This window comes from Aphelocoma coerulescens, chromosome 5, assembly GCF_041296385.1.
Source record: "Aphelocoma coerulescens isolate FSJ_1873_10779 chromosome 5, UR_Acoe_1.0, whole genome shotgun sequence".
In the NCBI taxonomy this organism is placed as follows: Eukaryota; Metazoa; Chordata; class Aves; order Passeriformes; family Corvidae; genus Aphelocoma; species Aphelocoma coerulescens.
In genome coordinates, this window is record NC_091019.1 from 65,185,851 (window position 1) to 65,209,473 (window position 23,623).

Genomic DNA, 23,623 nt, shown 5'->3' on the forward strand with positions numbered 1-23,623 from the left:
TGGTCCTCTGCAATGCTCTCCAGTGTTTGAACCTTTTGCACCTGCCATTTGCAGGTGGCCACATCAGCAGGTCCTGTCCCTCCTCCTCTGCTTGCTGCTGGTGCTGCTGTGAAGCAGAGAGCTCAGAGAACACGCACACCCCAAAATACAGCTGGGATGAGAGGCAGGGATCCGGGGGAAGGATGAGGCCATTGCAGAAACTCCAGTTGTACCAACAACCCCTTTGGAAGTTGTGGCTCTGAGACAGAGAACACCAACAACAGGGTGTGTGAGACTTTTCCTGCTCCCCCTGCAGCACTCAGCTCCTTGTCCAGGCCAGCACAGGCTCCTCCAGCTCCAGGGGAGTCGGGCTGTTCTCCTGTGAGTCTCCTCTGAAGCTGGAGCTGCTGTTCCTGAAGTCTCTGTAGCCATGGCGAGCTCTGTGCTCATGTAAACATTGCACAACCACGAGCCCCTGCTGTCTGAGGGCAGCAGAGGCACCACTGGGCTCCTCCTCTTTGGATTGCTCTTCCTGGGGGAGGGCAGCACTTTGTGGAGTCACGGCAGCGATCCCCAGAGCTGCCGGTGAGCCCGTGGCACGCTCTGAATTACGCTCACATTGCTGAGAGGATGGGTCACATTTTGGGAATCCGCCCTGACCTCCTCTGGTGATGCTCTGGCTTCCTGAGGATGGAGACATGGAACAAATTCTTGCCCAGACTTGAGGAACTTTACGACACTGGGTGATGAAAAAGCTCCCAAATCCTTGCAAACGGGGCCTTGCCTGGGGGACACCCCTCCTGGAGGTGGGATGGGGACAAGGCGATGGTGTGAGCAGCACATCCTGGGGTAAATGGGGCACAAAGCAGGAGGAGAAAGTGCTCTGGATCTCCCCCATCACTTCTGAAGGTCTGCCTCATGGGCACAGCAGGACGTCTCCAGCACAAATCCTTGGTGTGCTCCTTGCCTCGGGGGCAACAGGGTTTGCAGGCAAGACCACAGCCTTGTCTGTGATGGGGAGAAACCTGTGGACGTGCTGTTTTCTGCCCAAACCCACCTCCTCTGCTTGGAGAAAGGTGCAATCCTGTCCTGTAGCTGAATTTAAGACAGACTGGCTGGTGGTCCCTGAACTACGCTGCCACCTGCAAGTACCGAGTTACTGATTTGCACACTGGAGTGTTCTTTGGAATTTCCGATTTAGAGATGCAGGGAGAAAAGATTGCTCATGGGCAGCTTGAGCCCTTCCCAAGGACCTGCTGGGTGAGCTGGTGGGAAACTTCAGCTTCTCAAATGAGGCAAAGCAAGGTGGAAGCAACTCGATTTGTCCATCTCCATCCCTGACAGCTCCTGGGAGGAGAGGGGGAGCCACAGGAAGAGCTGGCTGGGTCAAGAGGGGCAGAGCACGGTGCTGATGGACAAATCCTTTCCACAGGCTGGAGTTGGGCCACACTGGGCATTCCAGACCTGGCACAGCTCTGGAGATGGTGGAACACTGTGAGACGCCCTGTGAGGCTCTGCCAGTGCAGGGCTGGGAGTGCTCTGTGTGAAACAGGAGCACGATGCACAGACCTTCCACGCCTATTGGAAACAGATTTTTCCTTGACACACAAGCGCAGAAGATTCCTCTGGAATGAGAGCCCTGACCAAGGCTGGGCGGCAGAGAAGGGTTTCCAGCTCCTTGCAGAGAGGAAGGAAATCCGCCCGTGGGACAGACGATATTGTCTTTTGTTTGACTCTGCAACGCTGATTAATGAATGCTTTTTTGGATTTCACAAGAATTTCTGGGGTTTGTAAACTTTCTTCAGAGATTTTTCTGGGAAAAAATCGAAACTGTGCTCGGGGTTCTCCTTCTGCAAACAAACCACTCAATATTTTCATTCAAATAAAAATTTTCCATGGATAGTAATGGGGATTTCTCAACCAGTGTCGTAAACATGGTAGGCACTGCATTATGATCCAGATAAAATTTGTGTTTCAGCAGCAGGAAGTCAGGTCAGAGCCCTCTTCTGATGGACCTTGTGTAGCAAGACACAACCTTGCTCTGAGGACTTCAGAACAGAAAAGGCAAAGGGCAAGAGAAAAAAGAAAAATACTAAAAATACGCTTTAACAGATGGGGCAGTGAGGTGGCAAAAGATGAAGTGATTTGTTTGACGTCAGGATCATGGGAACATCAAGCCAAAAAGGGGAACTAAATCCATCCCTCTTGGAAGGCTCAGTACATATCTTTAACCACAGACCATCCTTTCCCTCTGGTGTTACTGACTTTTGGCCGAGCCTTTGCTCTTTATTCAGGGATGGCACTTGATGCAGGATTACTTGCTGAGGATCAGGCCCCTTATTGGAGTGGGTTTTGGCTGATTCATCCAGTTCATCACCTGGCACATGGGCATAATGCACAATGCCTTCTTTTCCCATCAGTGCCTCCTGGAGAGACCCAGAGTCCTGGTGAAACTTTTCGCCATGTCATTGAGTGCAGGCAATGCTGGCAGAAATCTTAGGCTTGGCCACTGACACAGACATAATAATAATATTAATGATAAAAACAACAATGCCAAAGCCAGACCTGGACCTCAGTGGTTTTCCTTGGATGTCTGGCACCTGCACCCAGGATTGGACAGATCCTGTAATGGATCAGAGCAGAGTGGCAGTGCCACCTCTGCAGAGACAGAAGGAGAACAAGGAGTTTATCCATCATCTGGTAGCTGGGGAAGGTATTTGGGCTTGGTTTCATCCCACCTGGCATGCTGGTGGAACGCTGGCAGCACTCATTTGACCGTAATGGAAAGCATGTCCAACACATGACCGAAATCTTGGAGATTTCCATTCACTTTGCTTCCTGTGGCAGCACAAATCACAGGATGGCCAAGGGAGCTGACCATGTTCTTTGTCCTCCTGCATTTCTTGCAGCTGCTGGACAAGGTCAGAGGTCAAATGCACAGCCTGGTGATGGGGACAAGCCCCTTGCTGTGACCCCAGGAAGAAGGGATGCCTCTGGGAGGGACAGGCCTGGGAAGCAGGATGGCAGTGGGGCACTTTGCCGAGCCCTGCTGGGCCTGGCGTGCGGAGCAGGCTGGGATTAGGGCTGGAACTCACAGCATTTGGGCCATTGTGCAATGCTGGGCAGCTGGAGGGTTTCACTTTTCAGAGGGGAAAAGAAAATGTGAAAAACTAGAACCAGAAAACTCTTTTCTTCCCTCCCCCTTTTTTTTTTTTTTTTTTGGACCTATCCAGAGCTTTCCACAACGCTGGTGATTTAAACCAGGCCTGGAATATGAATGCAACTCTAATATTTCTACCTTCCTCAGTTACATTGATGAGTCAAGGAGCTGGCTGAGGCTGAAATGCAGCAATGCATATGCACAGGCTATGGATGAAACCTCCCCTTGCATGGAAACCTTGTCAGCCAGGGTTGGATCCAGGAGGTTAATAATGTTCTGTCCTTCATGGGAAAGAGAATACGAATTTAATTTAAAATCTAGACATGCCTTCAGCTCTGGAACAGAGAACACAAAGCTAATCTCACCAACAGGCAGAGGGAGATGGAAGCAGGGCACATCCTGGACTCTGCATCCAGGCTGAGTCTGGCCTTGGAGCTGATTTCTTGGGACATTTGAGCCCATAGGTGTAAGAAAGCAGGGTCATTTTGAGGGGAGGAATGGGGGGCTGAGAAGAGAAGCAGGTGCCTGGGGTGCAGGGGAAGCACTCGAGTGCCAGCATCCCTCACTGTCTGGACCTGGAGGCAGCAGCAGGGAGAGCTGCAGGTGACTCTTCACAGGGACAAGAGGACAGAGGTGGCCTCAGTGTCAAACCCAAGCAGGGAGCAGAGGAGTCCCAAAGCCAAATGACTGCCTGGTGCTGGGGGCAGGAACTGGGCTTTGCTCTCTGCAGCCCAGCCAGAAACCCTTAAAACGGCCTCCTGTCCCTTTTCAACCCTCATCTACATCCTCAGCCTTCTCACAGCCTCTCCTCCTCCATCCCCCATGCCAAATAAATCTCCTTAGAGTTTAAATAAATGCCGTAGTGTCCTAAAAGTCTTGCAGCCTTGGAGAGGGGAAAAAAAAAAAAAAAAAGAAAAAAAGAAAAGGTATTAAACCTGAAAGAGAAATAGTAGATGTGCATCTTCTTCCCTTTGGTCTCTCTGAAGGCTATTAAGTGCTGCAGGGTGACTGTGGACAGGTACATGCAAATAATAGGATCAAGGCAGCAGTACAAAGGTTTGTCTCCCAATCTTAATGCAGGTGTGGGAGACACAAACCAGGTGGCTAAAAGGCTCCTTTGTTTGAAGCTGTCAGGAGGAGAAGCTGATAATCTCATGCCTCATCCCTAAACTCTCTTTCAGCCGTGTCAAGGCATCTCCTCACATCAGGAAGTCTGCAATGACATGGCTATGTGCTAAGCTCTGTTAATGTGGTCCGAGGTTTAAACACTTCAGGTTGAAAGTGGATAATTGGTGGCAGTGGATTTTAAAAGCTCACACAGGTGCCTTTGAAAAGAGGTCAGGAGTCAAGTGCATCTCTCCTATGAGAAATGGTGAGCCTTTCCTAAGGAGATCAAAATTCTTCCACGGAGAGCCCCAGGGCCTTGTAGGAACTGTTATTAATTTAGTCCTGTATGTTCCAAATAATGGAAAAACGATACCACATGTGTACAACGCCGAGGAATCGGGGCACGCTCTCTCTGGATAGATAAGCTTTCACCTGGCACTCCTGCATCCTTAATTAAGTAATCCCCTCTCAGCCTAAGCAGGAGCAGCACGGGAGCTGCCATCCGTGGGGGTCCTTGGCAAGTGCGGGTGGGGACAGCACGACCTCAGCTCGGATGGTACCCATGGGGGTGAGGACAGAACCCCTCAAGCACCTCCCCGGGGGGCTGGAGGGCTGTGATGCCCCACTTTTCCAAGGAATTTGGGCACCCCGGCTGCACTGCTGCTCCCACGGGTCCCTGCACAGCCACCCCCGCAGGTACCCAAGCAAAGCGCACCTTTAAAGGACAACTGCTCTCTCCCGGCGCGGTGCTATTTTCTCAAATTGTGCTTAATGAAGGCAAAGCTGGAGGAAATTAACATCCAATTATTCTCTTAGGGCGGATTTCTTTGTGCCGGCCGCGGGACACGGACCTGCCCAAACACGCAGCACATGAAAGCGGCTCCTGCCCGCGCCAGGATCGGGTTGCAAAGGCAGCGAGCTCTCCCCGGCTGAGCCCTGCACCTGCCCGGAGTTTGATGGGGATGGGAGAAAAGACAGCGGATCAGGGCCAGGAGAAGCTGCTTTTCCCCCACCTTCGCCATGTGTTCGAGTTCGCGGCCTGAGCACCCAAGATGACGAGCGCCAAAAAAGATGAAATAGCATCGTTATCACCCAAATTTGCATTAAAAGCGCGGTTTGGTCTCTGTCTGGGCGTGGTGGCCGTAACCAGCTCCTAATTCCGCTGCCTCAGGTGCCTCCAATTTCTCCTGTGCCAGTAGCTCCTCTGATTTTGGGACCTTATTCTTTGCCGTTTTGGTGAGTGCAGCCCAAATACACCCAGAGGTGTCTTGTGAGAACAAGCTTATTCCAGTTGTGAGAGAACACAAGGAATTTGCTCCTTGAAAATATTCAGATGAATTTGTTGATCTACTCTGAACGGGTTGATAGAGCATTTTTAGTGATAAGGCACCTCCCAGTCTTGCTGGATTCTTTGTGAGCAGGTGCTCATTTTGTCAATTGTTCAAGTAAAATAGCTGTTTCTGTCCTCCTTACATTTTTTTTCTCTGTTTGTGACTGAGGACAATTTGGGAAAGATTGTCACTGGTGAAAACATGTTATGTATTTTTGTTATTATTATTTGCTACAAATTTATTTGTGTGACAGTAGCAAGTCAGAGGGTCTGAAGTGACACAAAGCAAAAAAATATGGTCCCTGCTCCAAAAGCTTTAACTCCCCAAGTGTTGAATGGTGGCTCAGAGTCCATCCATTTCATTTGAATTTTACATTACATAGAAACTGAACTTTGGGAGGGGGGGAAAAAACCCCAAACAAAGCCTTGACCATTGCAGCACAGTCCATGGGAATTATGGAAACACTTCTTTTAGATTTATTTTGTTACCTGAGAACCTGAGAAACCAATGCTTTAATAGAATGGTTTGAGTTGGAAGAGACCTTAAAGACCAATTTATTTCAAACCCCTGCCATGGACAGGGACACCTTCCACTAGCCCAGGCTGCTCCAAGCCCCATCCAACCTGGCCTGGAATATTCCAGAGATGAGGCAGACACAGCTTCTCTGGGCACCCTGTGCCAGGGTCTGCCTGCCCTCACAGCCAGGAATTCCTTCCCAAAATCCCATCTGACCCTGCCCTGTGGCAGTGGGAAGCCATTCCCCCTTGTCCTGTCCCTCCAGGTCCTTGTCTAAAGTCCCTCTTCCAGCTCTCTTCTAAAAAGTTTCACTTTTGACAAAATGATCTTTCCTGAAAGGCACAAATATCTCATTCAAAGTCATTTCCCAAGCTCTGGTTATAAGGAAGTTAAGAACAGCACTTTCCCTTTTTTTATTAATATTGTTTGTTGGTGAAATGGCTTAATGGCTGCAGGGTCAGTTGACAGATAGGAGGTAACATTGTTCTTCTCCTCCAGCGAATGTAGTGCTTGGCATGACTTCAAAATAACCCTATTGTTTGTCATCTTCTCAAAATACACTATAAAACCCCTGTTAAAAGGGAAGATAACGTTTTCTAAGCATAAGTCAAGTGCCGGGTTGCCTTTTTTTAAAGCTGCTTGATGAGAATTAATGGTGTTGGATCTCCTGTTTTAAACACATTTGGCCAGGTTTTCTGGAGGCACCTAATTTATCTTGAGGCTCTTTCATCTATTATCTAACTGTGAGCTTGTTCGTAGCTCATCAGCCATCCTGGTTTTGACAGGGGGCCTTGTGATGAGCAGCCAACAGCGGAGAGTGTCGGGGCCGGGCGTCTCTCTGGCAGGAAGGTGATGGGAAAAGCCTAACCTTCTGCCACTCCTCCCAGCACTCACCAAACCCAAAAATAGAGTCTTGGATCGTCACACAAAGCCCCTCAGCGTGGTTCCTGCATCCCAGTGTCAAAGCAGATCCTCGCCAGATCAGGTCCATTTAATGGGGAAATGGTGCCATCGGCTCCTTGGGAGAGCTTGGGGTGGAGTTTGGGGAGATCCCCCTTGTTGAGGGGACAGTCTGTGACTGTAAAGCAAAGAGAATTGCTTTGGCCAAGGCACAGTGTCCATGGAGCCATCAGGAAAGAGGAGAAAGCAGCAGAAATTTTGAAAAAAAACCACCCAAAACCTTATCTAATAAGGGTGGGAAATAAAGAGCTTATGTAAAAGAGCAATTTTTCCACAGTTCCCAAGCAGGAATTATCTGGTGCATGATTCAGGACCTTCGCAGATGTGTAGATTTTGGGCGTGAGCTCCCAAAGCCATTCTGGAACCAGCCAGAGGAGATTTGCAAAAACGAGGACGTCGCCTTTCCTTTTTTCTGCTTTCAGCATCGATGTACGCAAGCGCTCGGAGCGGCAGCTACGGAGCTGCTGCAAAGTTTGTCACCATAACACTGCCTGTTTATGCTTTGTGGGGATGAAAGAACAGCTTTCTTCAATTAGGCTTTGTACTTCAGCTGGCAGGCGGGTGCTGATTGTCTCAAACTCCACCTCTCCGCTCGGCCCGGCTCGGGGAGCCGGCGGCGGCCGCGCACAACAGCGCCCGGCCCTGCTGCGGATCACATCTGCTCAAGATGGGCAAAGTGGGAGACATCCCACTGGGAACAGCAGCCACGTGGACTCAGGTGGACTGACTACTCCGACCTGCTGGAATTTTCAAACCGTAGCATCACAGAATGGGTTGGAAGGGGCCTTTAAAGACCTTCTCATCTGCAATGAGCAGGGACTTCTTCCACTAGACCAAGTTCCCCAGAGCCCCATCCAACCCGACATTAAATGTTTAGTTCCCAGCAATGGGGCATCCACCACCCCTCTCTGCCAGGGCCTCACCACCCTCATTGCATAAATTTTCTTTTTATACCTATCTGACTCTCCCCTCTTTCAGTTTAAAACCATTCCCCCTCGTTCTATCCTTTCTCGACGCTTTTCCCCTTCAGTCCCTGCTCCATGCACCTGCAAGCAGCTGGCAAACCATGGAGAATCCTGCTGGTGCCTAATGAAGAGTTCAGCCTCCTTTTAAAGCCCACGGTGGTGCAGAGACAGCAGACTCTTTCCATTGACCCGGGCAAGTTTTGGATAGGTTGCCTGGATACCTGGCTATGGAACGCAGCGCGTGTGAGCGGCCAGTGGATATCTCTTTAATAAGAAACAGGGCATGGGCAGGGAGCTGCCTCCGTGCCAGTGTGGATTTATAAGGCACTGACTGCTCTGTGTCAGGCAGATTTGCAGATTGAGGGAATTTGGAGGGGGTTTATGGCTCGCCAGAAGCTGATAGCAAAGCCGTGGCAAAAAGTCAAAACGCACCACCCATGGCAGCCCTTCACAGGGAAAACTGACTTATAAAATAGGATCTAGAGAATGCTGTGATTTTGCCTTGGAACTCCTGAAGGATGAAATGCATTTCCTGGGTCAAGCCATGACAGAGAAAAAAATAGGTGGAGACTCTGAGATGAATGAATGACGATTTTTAACAACTAAAATCAAACATACATCTTCACACTCAAGCAAGTGCACCTAAGACACCAACAGCTCTGTGCTATTTGTCATCTCTGCTATTTGTCATCTGTCCTTTTACCATAGTCACCCTACAAAAGGAGGGATCACAGAGAATGTCCACCTGTCCTATCCCCTGCCAGGGGCCAGACCGGCAGAGACACGGTGTGACCCTGGGCTGTCACACAGCTGAAATTCCTCTGCTTAAGCCAGAACTGATTGTGGCGGCTTTTTGCATGTGCCAAACGGAGATTCACCGGTGGAGAAAGATGAATATGGCTTTTTGCACTTGTTCTCTCTCAGCAGGATTCTACTGAGGTCTGGGGTGGGTGAGTAGTGAGTGGTGTTGGTGCGTGAGGAGGCAGCAAAATCATGACCCAGGAGAGGAGCTCTACCACTGCATGGCACTTGCAGGTTAATTGTAAATCGTTTTCCTGGGAATAAACAAAAGCACCACTGCTGTGAGACCCTGCTCGGGCAGGAGAAAGAGCTGCTCTTCATGCTCTGAACTCAGACTCTGATTATTTATTTATTTCCTTTCGGCCTCAAAATGTTTCTCAGCAATAATCAAGGGAGAAACAATGGCCCATTCACGGGGGCACTGAGCTCTCCCTTGTCCTAGGTCCAAGTGGGCATTGCTACTGAGAACGGCACTGACCCGGGGCTTGGCAGAGCCAGGTGCAACATCCTTCTCTCCTGGGGATTTCCAGCCTAACCCTGAGCCAGGTAATTGGGCAGCTAAATCCCTTTAAAAGTCTGGGCCCTTTCCTCAGCTCCTTCACCGTAATTCCTCTTCTCACAGGTGGGTTGTGAGATTAAACACATGAAAGACTCGGAGGCACCGAATGCCGCGGTGATGAGACCCATCTGACAGAGAGATCAGCTAACCCAGGGCAGCCGAGCTGGAAAATGCCTTAGATTTTTCTCCCCGACAGCAGGATGGCCTTGTGGATAATTGATTTCCCCCTCGGAAGACTTGAAGTATATTTTTGGGGAATGCAAACATTTTTATTTTCGCTGCCTATTTTTCTTTCCTCCTCAAGAAATGGCTTTTCCTCCACACGGGGCTGGCCAGCTGCTCTGAAAAGTCAAGGAAAAAAAAAAAAAAAACCAAAAAAAACAAACCTCATTAACTTTCCCAAAGCCTTAATTGTCCCATTTATTTCAGGGCAGTAGGAAAGCCCATCTTTCAGTGGCTCCCTCGCCCTCCTAACAACTCACCGTAATCCTTTCCATAATCCCCAGGAATGCCGATCACTCCGGCGGAGTTTGATTCTCCTCGCTGATGAATTGCAGGGTATTTTATATCCTCTTGTCACAACCCCCTTCTCCTGCCTTTGCTCTTTCAGCAAGGAAAGTCACTTTTATGTTACCCATCTGGGCTTCCCCCACCATCAGCGGCTTTTTTCTCCTCTTAGGTACACAAAAGCAAATGTTCTGGGAGCTCTTTAAAATACCTGAGCAACTGGTAGTAAATGAGTAATTTCCTGTTGTTCTAACCTCTTTTTTTTTTTTTTTTTTCAGCCGAGTAGTTATCTTAGCTTGGCATGTTAAGATAGTTGCATGATCTTCAGTGTTTGTGTGGATAAATATTATCTCAGCTCATTCCTGAGCTGATCAAACTGATTTTATAAACAGCCTTTCCTAGCGGAAAAAGGGCTGGTTTGATGGTTGGTTTTTTGGTGTTTTTTTTTTTTTTTTCCTTTCTTCTTTCTTTTTTCTTTCTTTTTTTTTTTAAATTCCACGAGTTTGGCGGATGCTGGCACGCAGGAAAACTACTGTATGTGTGCTTGCATTGCAGAAAGTACAAATGTGTCCATTTGAATCTTTTCTGAGTGAGCACACTGGGCAAACTAGGTGGTTTTGGAATGACCTCATCCCAGGATCCCGGCAGAAAACTGCCCGTGTACATAGCAGAGTCTGGAATGTGAGCAGGACCTCATTCATAAACTTCCTTACCGTTTCTTTACACTCAAAGGCAGGAATAAAAAGCAGCCAAAACAAGCAGAAATGGTGTTCCGGAGTTAACCAAATGGGAAAATATATAGATACACTTTTTAATTTTATTGTATTATTGAATTGAGATAGTTTTCACCATCTGCAGGAGGCTTGCTGTGCTGATACATTCATTCTTTCTCTTGGATCAGACTGGAAACTTTATTAAGCTTTTTTTCTTTTCTTTGTTCTAAACCTAATTTTTTTTTTTTTTTTTTTTTTTTTTGTGATAACACCTCTGTTTTCCACCACCTGCCCTGTTTCAGTGAAAATACAGAGCTTGAAAAATGTGTTACAAGGGGTGCTATGAAAAGACCGGAGCTCAGAGGCCTAAACTCAGTTACAGAAGGTTTTTAATTAAAGCTGTTAAATAGCAAGCGGAGAAACACAATTAATTTTTTGTACTTTTTATGAACAAAAGCACCTTAGGTCTTCATCCTCCTGAAGCGGGGAGGCAGTGAGCAGCAGGTATGAACAGTGAGGTCATCCTGCTGTGCTGGAGTGAGGACGAAATAAACTCAGGCTGCAAAACCTGGCTGGGAGGCTCCTGGCCTCTCCACCTGGCTCCCTGGTGGCATTGGCCAGAGGCCACCAAACAAGGCACAGGCAAATCTGGGCTCCTCAGGCATTTCCCTGGTGAAACACAGTACTTTTTAGGCACATTTGGAGTTTCAGCCAGATGTGAGCTCCACCATGCTAAGCAACATTTTCACCGCTTTTAAGTCCTTTTTGTCAGCTTGGCAGTAAAAATTGGGCTGGATGATTATTGCAGCCACTGGAAGAATTTTTCTGTGGTCTAATGTAAGTGCAACCAAGGAACTCTGGCATGTGCCTCCAGCAACTTGGATTTCCAAATCCAACTTGGATTTTCTTACTTTTCAGTGCTGGACACTCCCAGGAGGAACTGAGTTTCCAAGAGAAGATGACAGTGGGTGTATTCAGTCCAACACAGCTGTAGGTACGGTACAAACATGCAATTAGAGACAGTTCCTGCCCTGGAGAGCTTGGAGTCTAAATAGACAAACAGATCATCTCCAGATGGTAGGGGCTGAGGGTGAGTTGGTGGGAGAGCGAGTGAGTGCGTGGCACTTCTGCTGCTGCTGGATGCTCACAGATGGTCAAAAGGCAGGGGAGAGAGAAGCGCCTCAGGCCTCGCACAGGGAGCAGGGAGCTCGGATTTCCTGCAAAAAGCCTGCAGGGGTGGGGCCGGTATGTGGAGATGGCTGTAGGGCTGGCTATTGCAAGGGATGGGGAGTGCTGGAGGAGGGAAGAGCAGGGAGAAGGAAGGAAGTCCATTTATAGCAGCTTCCTCTGAAGTGCAGGGGGGCTGCCAATGCGTGTCGATGCCTGGTGGTGAAGAATGGATGTGATTTAACTTTATTAGACACATGGGAATTTGCTGTGGAAAGGAGGATTGATGGAGAGGGCACGAATTTTGGCCAGTCTGTAAATGAAGAGTGCAGTGGTGAAGAGCTTTTCCACCTCTCAGCATCGCCAGCCTGGAGAGGGGGACTCCTGTCCCAAGACCAGGTTGCAGACAGGGGGCTGGAGGATCAGAGGAGCAGAAACCCTCCAAAGGGAACTACAGGCAGCCATGTCTGGCTCAGAAAGTCCCTGATCTGCAAATTTTTGGGAGCTGAGTAAAGTTCAACCTGGTCTAGAGAGAGGTGTCCCTGCCCATGGCAGGGAGGGATGATCTTTAAGTTGCCTTCCAACCCTTAATGTTCTGTGATTCTTAGGGGAGGTTGTACAAACCTCATGCTCTTCCTCAGGCCTGTAGAGGCTTTGGTCCCTTCCAGAGGCAGGATATTTGATGGCATGACCCACAGGATTGCTCTTGCAGTCCTGCTCCCTGTCATTTCCCTGCCTCGGTCACCTCAGCCTCCATTCTGAGGGAATGCAGCCAAAGTGAAGAACCCACCGGTTGCCTGGGAAAACATCTGAGGATTTATTTCATACCACAAGCACTGTAGGTGGCTGTAAGGTTTGGGAGGATGTAGATGAGTAGGATTTGTGGGGAAGTATTGAATTTCCAGTGGCCAGAACAATAAAGAATAAGAAGAGAGAGGCAACTCTCCAAGTAGGGCTTCACCAGAGTGGGACAAGGAGCCAAGCATCCACCAGCCATCAAACACCACATGGTTCTGTGCTAATTCCAGGAGTTCACCACCAAACATGGGAAAACTCTCATATTTAACTTGGCAAGAGGCGAGCTGATTTAACTGGTATAGCAGAGATGTGGTTGTGCAGAATAAATCAGTGGGCCACAAATTACACAGGAAATTTGGGTCTGGCATTCGGGGTCGAGGAAGGTGGGAAGATGAAGGAATTAAAACCTGATACCTTTTAAATATTGCTTCAGGGTAGAGATGACCTTGCTGTAATTCTTTTAAATTCCCTATAAAAAGGGCAGGAATGCATGGCCAGCCACCCTTTTCCAACAGATATCTGGTGACACAGAGAGCAAAATTGGAGCAGGCAGGATGAAAGACATGGCAATAATCAGTCATTTGGAATAAGAGGAAATTATACTGAGGTAGGATGATTTGGATATGATGAACTCTAGGCAATCACCTGCCCTTCAGATGGGCTAAATTTCTAGGAGAAATATTAATTGGAGGAGGGTTCTTATAAGCTGTAACTGGAGTGAGACCCATCAATGGTTTCATCTGACAAAGTGACTGGCTCCACTTGTGCCATGCCAAGGTCCTGCATGCACTTGGCTGCTACCAGGAAAGCTTTGGTCTTCTAAAAACAGGAGCTTTACCTGTTTGACACCCACTGTCTTCAGATTTTTGTAAGCTGAACATTTTAACCTAAAAAGAAATAATCATGATCAACTGAACACGACTGTGCAAATCAGAGGTTGTAAAGCCAGTAAGGATGAAATGAATGCCTGAAGGATGTTCTTTGAAAAGACATTCAGTGTCAAGTAAAAACTCTGCATAGCTGAAAATACGTCACTTTAGGCAAATGGAAAAAAATATACACCTGGTTTCTGGTCAGAAACTTGTTTAGTTGCACTTTCCAGCTAATGAATCTCCTTTTTTGTTTGTTTGTGTTCGCTTGTTTTTCTTCTAATGCATTTAGCTTTCCATCTAGCCCATAACCCTATTCCATCTAGTCTAGACTGAATTTCCAACTGCCTTGTGATTTGATTAAGTTGAGCTAATTCTCATCAGATGATTTGAAAACAACCTGATCCAGCTTCTTCAGATACCTTGGCAAGCTGATCTCTACCTACTTGCAACTGCCTGGGATCACTTCTGATAATTCAGATCGTGTGTGATGCCTTTAGGGACCGATCCAAATTCTGCTAAACCAGCATAAAGGTTTGCCCTGGTCTAATAGGCTTTGGACCAGCCTCCAGCCTCTCCAAAACAGCAGGTCATATATCTGACTGAAGGTAAAATGTTTGGCTAGGTGCCTACAAAATGCATTGTAATACAAGCTGTGGATAATCAGAAGACAAATTCTGTGTATGTGCAAAATATTAGTGCTCTTAATGATAAAATGCTCATGCTCAACATGATTTTTGGAAGAGGCTTGGAAAGGGCAGGCTCGAGCTGCTTTCCACATGGGAATACCTTGCAGGCAGTAAAGAGCAGATGGAAAAGATCAGCATGAAGGGAATGAAGTGCTCTTCATGCTGCAAACCCCAGGATCCGTGGATGTGAGCTACTGACACTTTGTTATGAACTGTTTGCCCTGAACAGGTATCCTCCCAACCCTGGAAAAGCTTTTCCTACAGGGAGAGGCCATGCTCATTGTCAGCTGAACCTATTTAGGGAGTGTCTCTGGGCCCTCTGCTGCTCTCCCTCAGGGGATGCTCCATTCCCTTTGCTCCCTGAAAACCAGAGAGCCGTGTGTCCTGTGCAGCAGGACACAGCTGATGTCTCAGGGAGATGATTGTCCCACCACCTCTGGCAAGATCATGGGCAGGCACCTGAGCACACAGGGAGAGGAATGGTTTTTGCATCCCCAGTCTGCCCAGCTCTGTCACACCCTGGGAACTCACATCTGGTGATGCTGCAGTGCAGTCTGCACCTTCCTGAGCTGCAGGACTGGAACCACCAAGTAATTCAATCAAGGGAGCTTTAGGACAGAAGGAAATTGTGGTGAAATTCAGGAAAGGTCTGTCCACACTGAGGCACTCGGTTCATGGTTTTGGCAGAGCCCTTTGTATCAGCAGCAATGCCTAATCCCTAAACAGATGGGCTGAAAAATCACTTTGTGATATGGATGGGCTGCGAGGAGAAGCATATTCCTAAAGCAAGGCACTGCATGTTCATTCAGCTTTTCCAGAGGGCTACCTTGTCTGGGGCCCAGCTGAGCCAGCAAACGGCTCTGTCTCCCTGTTCCTGAAGTGCACATCCCTGAAAAGCTGTCACAAAATGCTCCAGTCCTCTCCTGCACCCCAGGAGATGGTGCAAAACAGCTGGTGACTGCCTTACCTGTGGTGTCATCCCATAGAGAGGGGATGTTTTGGCAGTGACAGTGGTTCTACACCAGGGTTTTGCCCATTATTGGTTGTCCAGAGGTTTGATTTCTTTTTTTTTTCATGCACCCAACCAGCACAGACATGTTGAAGTGACCTGCTCAATGCACCAGCTCACACTTGGTGGCACTGCAGGTTTCTGTCCTGTCTAATTTTATGGCACATTGCACCAGCCCCTTGAATTATTCTAATTCAAGGATAAAAAGTTCATGACCAATATGAGCTTTATCTACTGTTACTGCTTTTGATAGCAATGCCAATTTGAAAATCTTCAGTCGAGTGAGTATCTCTAAGTGCCCAAAGCCATGTCTGCTAAACTTCCCTTTCTTTCCCTCATGAGGTTCTTATTTTCTTCTTTTATTTACTGTGTTCCCAGCCATAATCCAGCTCTTCACTGTGCAAAGTGCAGCAAAACAAAAAACCCCTCAAAAACTTAGAGAAGCTGAAAAAATTCTATCTCTGCTCTACCAAGGAAAGACAAGGTCCTGAAGGATGTGGTGACTCACCTTGAGTTGCTCCAGGACAGCAAAACATCTCTGAGCTTCTGCATCCTTCAACTACAAAGTCCTTTCCCTTGGACCAGTCCTGGAGTGATCTCATCTCCAAGGAATGCAACATCCTTCTTAGAGGCACAGTATGGATAAGTGGCTGGGAACATGATGCTTGGTAAAACAAGGAGACCAGGGAGTTCTCAGCAAAGCTGGAACAGATGTTGTTCCACAGTGACATTGTTCTCCCCTGGAGTCTATTTACTAATGTCTCAAAAAAGGAATTCTGATTTTTATACAGATTTTTATATTTCCCTGCAGCTTCTTGTCCTACTTTGCAGCTTTTTCTGATCGTCCAGGCATCTCCACACACTCCTGTAGGAGCAGCCACACCGGACTGTGCATTTCACCTGCAGTGTCACAGCTCTTGCTGGAATTTGCCATCGTGGCAGTCCCATGGAAAATATAACAAAACTCTTGAGGAATAACGGCTTTGTCTGGGTTTTTTTTGCTATTCCATGTCCCATTTAGTGTTGTCTGCATGTCCAAATGCTCCTTGAGCTCTGTCCTGAGCTGTGACCACTTCCCTGGGGAGGCTGTTCCAGTGCCCAACCACCCTCTGGGAGAAGAGCCTTTTCCTAATATTTCATATTTTCCTAATATCAAAGCTAATCCCCATCCCCAACACAACTGTAGGCACTTCAGTTCAAGTGATTTGGGGTAGTTTTAGGCCAAAATGCTTTAATTTTGTGCAAGGAATCATGACACTGAGGCTTTGTGTGTTTCCATCACGGTCAGATTCCTTCACAACTCTGCCCATCCAGGGAAGGTGAGCTTCACATGCCAGCAAAGGGAAGCATCCCACTGGTGAAAGTCTGGCAAATGAATCCATTGCTGGCACATCCCAGCCCTTCCACGTGTCTGGGAGCACAGGAGACCTGAGTGGAGTCTTCCCCCTGGAGAGAAAAGGAGCAATACCAAATCACCTCCTCTGCAAGGAGCAGACGCTGTCGGCTTCAGAAGGGACTGCAAAAGATTTCTGAGGTAGATCAGCAAAGCCTGAGCCCAGGCTGACCTTGCCAACAAGCAAACTCACTGCCTGTGGCCTCTGATCCCCACCTCACCTTCTGCTGTGGTGTTTCACAGGCAAAGCTTGGGAAAACGCAGTCCTGGAGAGGACACACAGGGATACTCAAACCTGCAGGGGTGTGTAGGGATACAAAGAGGGGTAATGACTTCAAACTGCCAGAGGGGAGGGTTAGATGGGATATTGGAGAGGAATTCTTCCCTGTGAGAGTGGGGAGGCCCTGGCACAGGATGCCCAGAGCAGCTGTGGCTGCCCCTGGATCCCTGGAAGTGTCCAAGGCCAGGCTGGATGGGGCTTGGAGCACCCTGGGCTAGTGGAAGGTGTCCCTGCCATGGCAAGGGGTGGAATGAGATGAGCTTTAAGGTTCCTTCCAAACCAACCCATTCTGTGCATCTTCCATCAGTGGCTGATGTTGCAGCTCTCCTTGTTGGCTGAAGATCTTTTGGAGAGCCCACATGGACCCTCAGGGCCTGGCTGGCAGCTTTTCTCTTCCTGGCATCTGGCAAATGATTTGAATTTTTCATAATTTCTGATTTCTAGAATAAGAATCCTACAGTTTTACGGAGCTGTTTTCCAACAGTTAACATGTGTGAGGTACTCCTGTTAGGATTTTGGGTCAGGAAAGCGTCTTGACTCAGGGGAAGAGAAAGATTCTCAGCTTTTGAAGTGTCACTGGTGTGAATACACACAGTAAAGCAAAGGGGTCAGCAAAACCCACGTGACAACCAACCAGTAAATACCAGGGAGCAGCAGGTACTTGTGCAGGAGCAGAAACCAATCCAGAGGCAAGCAGACAGCTGGAATTCACGAGCCGAGATAAACCCAACGCAGAACTCGACCTGCCTTGATCACAGCCCAAGGAAGACTTTTATCAGATGTGTTTAAACAAATCCCTTCAGCGATTCCTGACTTGCATCAAGGGAAAAATATATTTTGTCCCTGAAAGAAAAATCTTACAGTTCCTTCTAAACTCACCAGTAAATCAAGACAAGCCAGAGATCTCAACTTGGCAGCCGCTGGTCTTCGTTCTCTTTGCTCAGCTGAAGGGGGGTCTCAGCTTTTGGGGGGCCTGTGCTTGTGCAAAGCAGCAGGACCAGTTCTGCATAAAGCCCATGCAGTGCAGGGGCATTTTGAGGAGCAGACTGGCACTTCCCAAGGTCCCAAAGTGGGTGGCATTGCCAGGAGCCTCTCTCCCCACACTGCCTGTGGTCCCACGGTCTCCAGCAGGCAGCACCAGCACCCACCAGTCACCTTGCTCACCAGCAAAATTCAATGTGTTTTAAAATAAAATCAGTCCCAGGATAGACTCTGACGCCCTCAGACACTGGCAGGGAGCCAGACCAGTTCCAGATCAAGCTCCATGCCAGAACAGAAGTTCTTTCAACTCAAGGAGTCCAAAAGTCAAGACCCAAACACAAACCCAAGCTGTTACTCTTTGTCTTGCACTGGGGAGACTCACTCAGTGGAGTGCCAGGAACGTGGAATGGAAGGGAATCATCTTTGCAGATGCAATTAATTCCTCCAGGCAGCAGAACTGGTGGCTGCAAAGAGGTTTTCAGATATGGTCACATGAATGGTTTGAATCACATCTGGCCTGGATCAAGAACAGTGTGGCAGCAGGGCCAGGGCAGTGACTGTCCCCCTGTGCTGGGCACTGGTGAGGAACCTCAAATCCTGGGGTCAGTTCTGGGCCCCTCAGTGCAAGAAAGAAATTACAGAATCATAGAATGTTGTTCAAGGAGCTGGAGAGTGTCCAGAGAAGGGAACGGAGCTGGGGAAGGGTCTGAAGCCCCAGGAGCGGCTGAGGGAGCTGGAAAGGGGCTCAGGCTGGAGCAAAGGAGGCTCAGGGGGGACCTTGTGGCTCTGCACAAGTCCCTGACAGGAGGGGGCAGCCGGGGGGGTCGGGCTCTGCTCCCAGGGAACAGGGACAGGAGGAGAGGGAACGGCCTCCGGCTGGGCCAGGGGAGGTTTAGATTGGACAACAGGAAGAATTTCTTCCCTGAAAGGGTGGTTAAGCACTGGAAGGGGCTGTTCAGGGAGGCACTGGAGTCTCCACCCCTGGAGGTGTCCAAGGAACAACTGAACATGCACTCAGTGCTCTGGTCTGGGTGAGAAGGTGGAGATTGTCCTCAAGGTGGACTCTGTGATCTTGAAGGATTTTTCCAACCTCCATGATTCTGTGATTCCATGAAATAATCACCCCTGAAACACAGAGGTGGAAGAGCAACAGCACAACCCTGCCTTGTGTCAGCACAAAACCCCCACTTCAGTCACAACCCCGTGCCCTGACCTCCTGTGGGGCCACATCCATCCCACCCCTGCCACTCAGAGGATGTGACCACTGACACTGATACTCTACCCCTCAGGCAGGATTTCATCTTTCCAAGATTATCCCAGACTCCCTTTTGCCCACCTCATGGCTCTCATCCCCTGCTAGGTACGTTCAGCCTGTGTGATTTTACAAGGGTCAGGTGCTGTGCTCCGGCAAACTCCCGTAGCCTCTGTCTGGAGTTCACAGCTATAAATAGGGTCTTTCATAAGGCACTGCCTGCACAAGTCCTGGCACAAACAGTGTGGAACACTCTGAATGAGCAGGGTTTGATGGGAAGAGCCTGCTGCCCGCCTGGCTTGGCAAACCCCACAGCCCTGTTTGGGATTAAATACTCAGATATCCAGCAGAACGAGCTGTTAGCCTGGCTGAGGCCATTCCAGCTTATTTCATAAGTGACTTAGACAGATGTTTAAAGGATTTATGTAAGGTTGGCTGAAGTCAAACACAGGTGTAAGAGATGAAAGGGGAATGGGAAAAATGCACTGTGATGATCATTTTTCCATTTCTCTATTTTTTTTCCCCTGGCTGTTGATTCTAGTGCCCTTTCCATGCAATGTCTGCACTCTGAGTCACTGAGAAAAAAAAAAACAAAACTATTTTTATTTACTACTAGTAAGGAATGAGGTTTTACACAAAGCTGTGCTGTAGCTGTGCTCTCTTCTCTTGTTTCAGCTCTCCAGTTTATTTTTGCTCTACTTCAGCTGCTTTCTGCTCACAAGATGTGCTGAGCAGACATTGCCACTCTGAGGAAGGGGAGAAAATTAAAGATGTGGAAATTCATTGCAGCCTGCTCATTATTTGCCTTCACCAGCATGTAATACATGAGTCTCCTACCTGCCTGTGCCAGCCTGGCCTCTGGATATCTCCAGTGGTTATGGAATAAGTCTTCACATCTTCTTGTGTGGTTCTGAGCTGACCAAGGTGGGTCAGCACAAAGGATCCACGTTGTGGTTCTTTAAGACCCTTCACACGTCACTTGCAGCCTTCCCCAGGGCACTGCACATGGATTTTGTCCATGGAGAGGAAGTCCCACCTTGCACCAGGTTCTCTGTCCCAACCCAACTTGGCACCCACCGAGGGAAGCTCTGGCACAGATGGATAGAGTGGAAAGAGCTTATGGAGCCCTGGTGGAGCAGAGTGGGTGTCTTGGAGCATTCCCCTCTGAGGAAATGTGTGTCCCTACGCCTGTCTGAGCAGGGGTTGTGGGACAAACACAGCCCAGCTCACTGCTTTTCCAAACAACGTGGAGGATCTCATCCCAGCCTGCTAATGGGCTCTCTGTTGATTCTAAAAGTTGCCTTGGGATCAGGCCCTAAAGTAGCACCCACAAATCGCCCGCAGGCATCTGTGATCCCATCCAGTAAACAATTACTGCCTCCTGCCTTCCAGGTGCATGAGCCAGTGCTCCTTGGCATGCTCTGGACACATCTTGGGCACAGTTCAGGTCTGGAGACCCGAAGTGGTGATGGGTATTTCTAGGGGATATTTTGGTGTCTCCTCCATCAACGATACCTGGGAAGAAAAGGCAAATCCCTGGGATTGAGCCTGTGTTAGCATCAACCTGTGTCAGCTGGGAGCATCCAAAGGGTGGATGGCTGAGGGACAGCGTCTGCCTTGATCCACCTCCCACTTATGTGTCTCCCCTTTGCATTTTGCATTCTCACCTTTACAGAAAAACCCGTTCTGTGATGGTGCAAAGCTCAAGGAGGTGCAAAGTTCAAGGAGGAAGACGGAGAAGGCTTTGGTCCCAGAAATTCTTACAAGACAAGCAAGGGGGAAGAAAACACAGCTCATAGGCAAATCCATAGGAATCGCTCCCCCTTGTTAATTATGGAGCCCAAAACCCACAGGTAAAGGCAGAGCATCCCCATCCTGCAGCTGGCAGGGAGTGCTGGAGGCACCGGCTCAGGCAGCCGGGGAAGGTCATCGGCGGAGGCGGCGGCAGCGCCAGGAGCTGAGCTCACATCTCCCGGCTCCCCAGCCAGTCCCCGACCCACAGGGCCATTTTTTCCTCTCCGTTCTGCCTCATTAGCACCAGTAAGCACTTCTGTCATCAGGGACACGCACACTCTGGTGGGGAGTGTAACAGAAATGCCTATTAATAAATGAAATAATACTTTCCAGTTTTCAAGGCTCTCGGTGGCGGCCGCTCAGCAGCCCTGGCTGAGTCAGGCTCTTTTATTTACACCCTCAGCCCTGCCAAACCTGTTGTTTGCCATGGCCTGGGCTTGTCCAGGGACATACCCGGCTGCTGAAGGATTGCCTGGAGCTGGCCACGCAGGCAGCCCCAGATGGGGAGCCGGGAGCCAGCGATGCCGGTAGTGCAGCAGGCAGGCATGGAAGAGCAGCCGGCGGGAAAGGGGCCCTGGGCTGGGCTGTTCCAATGGGAGGACAGGGGCAACTTCATAACAAATGTTCTGTGTTAGCCCTGAGAGCCTCCAGCCCCATGGTGGGGATCCCTGCGCAGGCACAGAGCTGGGGCAGAGTTATTGCTCCATTCTCCTCACAACAATGTCACACCACAGGACGTGTTTTATGGGGACATTAATCCACACAGCAATGGCCTGACTGCGTCTCACCACCCGAGGTGTGTATTAGCTGCCTCTATAACGTAGACTCCAGTGGGTTTTATTGCTGTTCCAGCATAAATCCTGGGGTTTAGAGCCTTTTAAAACTCTCCTGTTAAGCTCTACTCTTCCAGGTCCCAATCTAGAGAGTGGTGGGAAAGCCCCAAACTTCCTCACCCTTATCCCATCTCTCAGTTGATGCCCAAGTCAGCTCAGGCTTTGCAGACATCGGAGCTGTTCTCCTGTATTTCCTGGAAGAAAACAAGGATAACAGGGATTTGGTATGTTCCTCCTTCTCATCTATTCATTTTACAGTTATTCAGAGACTCAGGGCAGTGAGTTTATCTTGTTGGCCAGGACACCCATCGCTGCATCCGAGACCTCTCTGCCACCAGCACCTGAGTTGCCACCACCTTTTGTATCCCTGAGAGTCAGCTGGGAGCTGCTCCCCATCTCTCTAGTCCTTGCTGAATCTATTACTACAAGAAGAAGGATAATCAGGAAGGGAAAGTGTTCTGCTCTTAGGAGGTATTTATATCATCAAGACAGAAAGAAAAACAAACAAACAAACAAACAAAAAAGGAAGAAGCCCAAAGCAAATGCTCTGGCTGGTGAAACAGTGATGGAAAGCATCAGGAGCTCTCACCTGGCCTGTGTGCCATCTGTGAGGTACCTGTGGCATCACCATGCTCCAGGGCCACCCTGCCATAGCACAGAGGGCCAAGCCACAACTCTGCTTTTTTAGCTACAACTGCAAAAGACCACCTGGGAACTGCCTCCCCAACCCGTTTCATTTCACTTTTCACCAAACTCTCTCCATCCACTGCACAAGGGTCAGGTAGACCCCTGTGTTTGCTTTGGGAAGGTGGCACACTGTGGCCATAGGGGGTTGGTTTTCACCTGCCTCACACCCTTCCTGTGCTCTCCCACCCAGCTGGATCCATCCCCCTCTTTCTGGAGGAACAACCCAAAGCATTCCTCACACCAGAGACCTCCCCAGGGAGAAGTAATTTCCTTGCTGAGGACCAAATTGCATTAACTCATTAAGGCTGCACATCTTGACCCAGCTGCAAATCTTGAAAAGGTCCCCACTTAGCACTTGACAGGAATGTCAGCAATTCAGATGCTTAATAAAAGCAGGGGAAGGTTTGTCATTCTGACCGTGCCAAGGGATAAATTCCCTGTACCTCTGCACTCCAGGGAATGCCAGGCCACAGGATGCTGCCCTCTCCCTGCGGTGGGGGGCACAAGTGGTACCAGCCATGGGATAATTTGTAGATAGGGAGAAAAGATTTGGTGTTGGGAATGTGATTTTGGAGAATTTGTTGTCACCCCATCCCTGGCAGTGTCCAAGGCCAGGATGGACGGGGCTTGGAGCAGCCTGGGCTAGTGGAAGGTGTCCCTGCCCATGGCAGGGCTTCGGAACGAGATTGGCTTTAAGGTCCCTTCCCACCCAAACCATTCTGGGATTCCATGATTTGACCATTCTGCCCTGGACTTCCCAGAGGAGCAGGACAGATTTTTTGGGATCCTGCCATCATCCCAACAACAGCAGTAGTGGAGATGGCAACAGTTGGCCTTGAGTCATCTCTGACAAACACTGACATTAATTCTTGGCAATTCTCTGTCATGCTGAAGGAAACCTTTAAGGAACAAAGTGGTCACCCATTAAACAAATCCCCTGGAGATCCTGAGAGCAGAGGCTTCTGCCTGGGACCAGAATTACTCTTATCCCAATATTCACCTTTAGGCTGACTCAGCTCAGAGAGGCCAGATCAAATTGCCAGAAACCCATAAATCTTAGGACGATCTGTTTTTCATGTTTATGAGAACACCACAGCCACAGACTGAATCTCTCCTGGGCAGTGTCCACAGGGGCATAAGGTTTTCCTCCTAGGACTTTCCATCCTCGATGATGGATTCAGTGACCACACGTGGAGTCTCCAGGAGAGTGGCTTTTGGGCAGGTGACCAGCTTGGGTGGGGGATTATGTTTTGTGCCACCAGCCACAGCACTG

General features: G+C 49.0%; 1 long non-coding RNA gene across 1 annotated transcript; it reads left to right on the plus strand.

Moving 5' to 3' along the window:
- The first annotated feature begins 1,846 nt into the window (after positions 1-1,846).
- Positions 1,847-16,094, plus strand: LOC138111994 (uncharacterized). The gene is made up of 4 exons (XR_011151522.1): positions 1,847-4,511; positions 5,063-5,482; positions 11,517-11,592; positions 15,509-16,094. It is a non-coding gene; the product is annotated as an uncharacterized lncRNA (long non-coding RNA).
- Positions 16,095-23,623: the final 7,529 nt, after the last annotated feature.